Raw genomic sequence first — 6,000 nt, 5'->3', positions numbered from 1 at the left:
AGCAAGAAACCTTCCTCAGCCCTTGAATCATCAACAAGATTTGCAGCCCCTGCACTTGGGGGAGGACAGAACTGCATCCAAGTTGTGCCCCATCAGGAGCAGACCACCACCTCCTGTGCCTACAAACGGAGTTGTGAGGCGGTAACTATGCTGCACTTCTACATGTGGTGTAGCAGTGTCCATGCTCCCCCATGCACTAGAGAGCTCTGGGGGCTTTCTGCCTATCATAGACTGAAGGGTCTTGGTGATCCTCCTGGAATGATACCCCACACCACCTCCAGCTCAGGGCTGTGCCTTAAAAGTCACAGTCTAGCCCATAGTGAGTATTAGACTTAAGATAGATCATAGAATATTTATCAATATTATTTATTTGTATTACAGCAACACCTAGAAGACTCAACCAAGACTGGTACTCCATTATGCTAGGTGCTGTACAAGCAGAGTGAAATACAGTTCATTCCCAGAAGAGCTTACAGTGTAAACATACAATAAAACAAAAGTTTGGGGGTGGGATATGAGTACAGGGAACAACGTGATGCTTGTAATATATTTAATGTTTTTCCTTTGAGTTTTTGCTGTTTAATAGTTTTCTTTTTGTTTTTAGCTCTGTCTAATAGTTCCAGAGCAGGTGAGCTCAAAGGAAGAAAGGTTGAAGTCTCAAGTCAATGTACAGGTGTGATTATTCTAAGAATGTTTACTCACAGTATATTTTGTATCTGATTCTGATGTATTGACAAGACTTCAATAAAAAGCTACAGTGAAAAGCCAAAACTTTGAACTCAGATTCTGAAAAAAAGAGAAATTACTCCCCATTTATTAGCACCAAAATCCCCTCCAGCATTACAAATATGACATACATAACTATATTGCATCTTCAGTAAAATATTACTAAATTTTTTTACCTTGATATTTTATACAGAGCAGCAAGATAGTTAAAACTAAACACTTGTCTACATGGGGAAATTAACTGGCATAACTATTTTTATAATTGTTCCACGACAACTCTGCTGGTATAACTCCCCAGGTGAGGACACTATTCCAGAAGAAAACTGATTTTAGAACAAAAAGGACTTCAGTAGGCGGTAGGCATCTAGGCACTTCTGAATATCCTGTAGACATCTATCTGCATCTGTAGGCATCTAACTCCCACTGCCTAGCAATGAGGCTCCTAGGGCCCAGCTTCTCAAATGTATTTAGGCACCTAACTCCTATTGAAACCAACAGATGTTAGGAGCCTAAATACCTTTAATGATCTGGGCCTAAGTGCCTAAATCCCCTTTGAAAATGGGACTCAGGCTCCTAAGTCACTAGTTTTAAAAAAATTATTCTGTATCCCTTCACCACCACTGAACTTCAGGTACTTCTGGGATGGAAGGTGACTATAAACTATTCCACAACACTCTGCTTATGGAGCAAGGAGAATGGTGACTGAGGACATTGCAGCAAACCCTGCTTTTAGTAAAACTGAAAGCAATGAAACATTGAAGCAGGTAAATTTATGTCTGTGTAATTCCCATGCTGGTAATCACTGATCTTGCCTGCATGTCTAAGGTATTAATTACTTGGGAATATAACAGGTTCTTATCTTGCCAATAACTGCTATAATGAAGTAGTGATCGCATGAATGTTCATGTGTTGATAAAGTAGTATCTGTTGTAGTAACTTGGCAAAAGGCATAATTGTTTTGCTATAAATTATTAAAAATCATTCTGAAAGGACTGACATTCCCCTGCAGCACAATGGCTATGAGCATGATACACCAAATGGATGTTCTGGATGCCTGCCTGCTGCAGCCTAGCTGATTTGCCCCGTAACATGTGAAGGTTTGATTGTATGTTGGTATGAAATCAATGCCTAACGGCCCAAAAGAGCTCCTGACATACTTTCAAAATATTTCATGGTTTTTGCTTTCACGGTTGTTCCCAGGCCTTAGTTTATCCTCCACCAAAACTCCTGTTATGAATGTTGCCCTATAAGTGTTTACTTAAAACTTTTGTACACAAGCTATTTTTTAAAAAGAGAAACTGTTTGTGGTTTTAAGAAAACATATACAGCAGGCAATGAATGCGCTATATAAAAATGAAATAACAATCACAACATTCTTGGTATAACTGCCATGCCATTAATCTGTGTGCACTAACAGTTGTGAGGTAAGCCTCTTACAAGTGTTTGTCTCCTTCGGAATTCCTCTGTATTTAAATAGTGATGAAGAGATGACTGGTCTGTTTAACCACAGAGAATCCTGAGCAGCTGCCTCTGTATTTATTAGCTCAGCCTCCTTGAACAAAAATTTACAATATGGTGGCATGACTCCCAGGTTACACAAGTGTTTTGTTAAATCTTCCTTGTCCTGTGGAGAGTCATATATAAAGTGGTTGTGCAGAAATACTAGCCTCTTTAAAGTTATTGAGCCAATTAATTAAGTTGCTGTGACTGACAAACTTGCAATCAGAATATGGAACACATTGGTTCTTATAATTCATTAAATGAAATTATTCATGGACAAAAAATTAACGAGAGCCAATCTGCAAACTAGTGTAACACCCTGTGAAGTTTGGAGGTGCCACGTCTCTTATGCCAGATTTTGCAAGATTAATATATTATGGTCAGACAATTTGTTCCATTTACCTCATCAGTTGTATCTGGGATGTGTCCTTACCTGGGCTTTTATGTTATTTTAAAAATCATATAAAACCAATCTTCTAAGCCTATGCCAGATGTCTATAGATTTCTACTGCTTCTGGCAAAGAAATCAAAGCGCTGTGACAATATTGAAAAAAGATATGGAAAAACTCTCAGCTAACTCGTCCTTTTGCGGGCTGGCAGAGTCTGTATTTTTTTTTTAAATACCAGAGGTTCCATTAGTTGTTCGTATGGTCTGCAAAGATGCCATCTGCTGGATATAGGTTCACACACTGAGTTAATCCAGAACTGTCACAGAGGGCATATGGTCAAGGGGAGAGAGAGCATATGGTCTGGGGAAGAGCATTTGCTTTAGCTGCTGAACCCTCCCCAGCTGGCTTATCTGTTGAGTAAGCCTAAGAGTTCATTGAAGAAGACTGACTGTCCGGGGGGAGGGGGGTGTCAATATAAAGTGTCCATGCTCAAGCCAACATGCTCAGATCAAACTGAAATCTATACACTGAGGTTTTCGTTTTAGAATGGGTCAGAAAATAAGTAAAAACCTAGGTAAGAGAAAGCAGTCTCTGGAAGTAAATCAAATACAATTGAAATAGCTATCCATGAACCATGGCACAGACTTCTAAATAGAGACTCATTAAAGATGTCTAGTACACAATATAGTATTTGATTGTTATACAGCTCAGCAGGAGCCCAACCTGCAGACTTTACTCAATTAACCTTAATGGGTCTATGCACTTGTCTAAAGGGCTGAAGAAGCAAGTCCCAAGTGATTCCACACTCCTATCCCTGCTGGTTGTGATGTATATTTGCTTTCTTTGGCCCTGATTCAGCAAAGCACTTATGTACCTGCTAAAGGGCTTTGGTGAGTCAGAGCCTTGATTATGACATTTAAAAAAAATTGAAGGGAAAAAAGAGGAACGGATAAAAAAAGAGCTTGGATGGAAAAATCTAAGCGGAAAACCAAGTCTTATATCTCCATATCTGATCACCCAGAGGGGATGCAATGACTGAAATATAGACAGTACAAAGGTTGGTTGGTTCTCACAATTGTCTTAATTGCCAATTCTATTTTCATTACATTCAACCAGAATTCAGCCAGGGAATCATTAGAGAGGGACAGTGTCCCATTTATTTATTTTATCTGAGACAGACATTGTTTTCCCTCAGCTCTTTATACTCTATTCACCACCAATGGTGGGGGACGAGGAGTGAATTTATGGCAGTTTATAATGGAAAGAATTAGGAAAATCATGGCTTTGTTATGACAAAAACCGGCCTGGGCTGCCAGGGGCTTTCCCTACACAAGCGGCGACCCCAGTTTGAGAAACACTGCTTTAATGGGATTACATGTGTGTAAAGTGGAGGGTTTGAGCATTAGCCTGCTAAGCCCAGAGTTGTGAGTTCAATCCTTGAGGGGGCCATTTAGTTGGGGATTGGTCCTGCTTTGAGCAGGGGGTTGGACTAGATGATCTCCTGAGGTCCCTTCCAACCCTGATAGTCTATGAGAAGAGATGGTTCTATGAGAAGATGTGCATGTTTTCAGGATTGGGGCTCTATAGTATGAGGAGGCCCTGATGTTGGATGGGACCTTCAGGCACTATTACAAAGAAGAAGGTGAAATCATGACACAAAATCCTTTAATTGAAGTTATGAGTTATGAGAAACATCAAATAAAAAGATATTTTATTTCACACTATGAATTATTCAAAGTCGGATAATATTTAGTTGATATTTTAAAGCCATTTTAATAGCCACCATGAAATACACTGGACATACCGACCTTGATCCTGCAGACAGTTAAGCATGTTCATAACTTTACTCATGTGAGTATACCTAAGTAAATGGGGCTACCCAATAGTTACTTATATGCATAAATGTTTGCAGGATCAAGTCCTTAACAATGACAAATTCTGTCAAACTGTGGTAAGCCAACGTATTTGGTGACAAACACTTTTGGCACTTCTAAAAATAGACTTTTGATCTATAACAAATATATCCATTGTATTTGAAAAATGAGCCTAGTCTCTGTTCTGTTAGAAACACAGTAAAACAACACTTCTTCAATTAACCAATTTCTTTGGGTTTGGACTAGACTCATGAAAGTTGTCAGCAGGAATAAGCACAGCTCTGGGCAGCATATCTGCCTGGATCTGAGATGGTCCACTACTGGGGCTTCTCAGCACTATGATAATTCAAATAATATTGATCCCCACAAAAACAGATGCTATTTTCTGTTGCCTTTTCAGTGGCGAATTTTTTTTAAACTGGAGAATGTTTTCCAATAGCACACATTTGAAGATAGGTGAATGTGGGGCTTACACCACTTTACAATTTGCTTTGAAATTAGAAACCATAAATATCCCCATCCTTGCTCCTGCACAGGGAGCTGCTGGTGTGGAGCTCAGTTTAAACAAGAGATTCTCACCATTTATGTGAAGTGAGGTTCTATTCTGAAAAGTGACTGAATGGCCAGTGCTTGTCTACATGGTGCCTTAGTCTGCATCAGATGGGGGTGTAAACTCCAATGTGCACCAGTTAAGACTCCGCTGGTGCATGCTAAAATTTCCTTAGTATGGGTTAAGGTAGTACTGTTTAATGTATGACTACATTAATCCATACTAGGGAACTTTTACTGCACACCAATAGGGTTCAGACGGGCCAGTTAGTGCATAACACACTGGTGTGCATTGGAATTTACACCCCAGCTGGTGCAGACTAAGGCATCATGTAGACAAGACCTTTGTAAAAATAGCATCTTTTTACTCAAAGATGTGCCCTGGGTATACCCAATGTCCTATCTGTTCATTTTAGTGACAGAAATATGGCTTTGATCCCACAAGTTGTTCTGCAGGATTGCTGACTAGTGCCCTAATCCTGCAACGATTTATGCAGGTGCTTAACATTAAGCCCCTGATTAAGCATGTGTTAGTTTTCCTGTGTTTCCAATGGAACAGAAATGATGCACATTAAGCACCATTGAGTTCCATTTATTATATGCATAAATGTTCAAGAGGGTCTTCTCATGGTGTTTGAAGTTAAGCACATGGGTAAGTCTTTGCTGGCCTATCATAGCTCTGTAGGCCTATGTTTTTGCCTTTTACTCCTACGAGCCCTACACAGCCACCATAGATCAGACAGTGTGTGCTGGTGAGGGTGAGTCTGTGTTTTATCAGCAGGATTGTTGACTAATTCCAATACTGTACATCTGAGCAAACCTACTGAGGGACATAGGATTGCACAGGTGTTGCTGAGGGTGCCACTTGCAGAACCTTTCTTATTTGTGCAGAATCAGAAACAAGTAGCCCACCTTGAATCTTAGATCCTAAGGTGAGTTTGCAGGGCTGACAATTAGGGAGA

Source organism: Mauremys mutica, chromosome 14 (assembly GCF_020497125.1).
Source record: "Mauremys mutica isolate MM-2020 ecotype Southern chromosome 14, ASM2049712v1, whole genome shotgun sequence".
In the NCBI taxonomy this organism is placed as follows: domain Eukaryota; kingdom Metazoa; phylum Chordata; order Testudines; family Geoemydidae; genus Mauremys; species Mauremys mutica.
Note: the sequence above shows the minus strand (reverse complement) of the source record.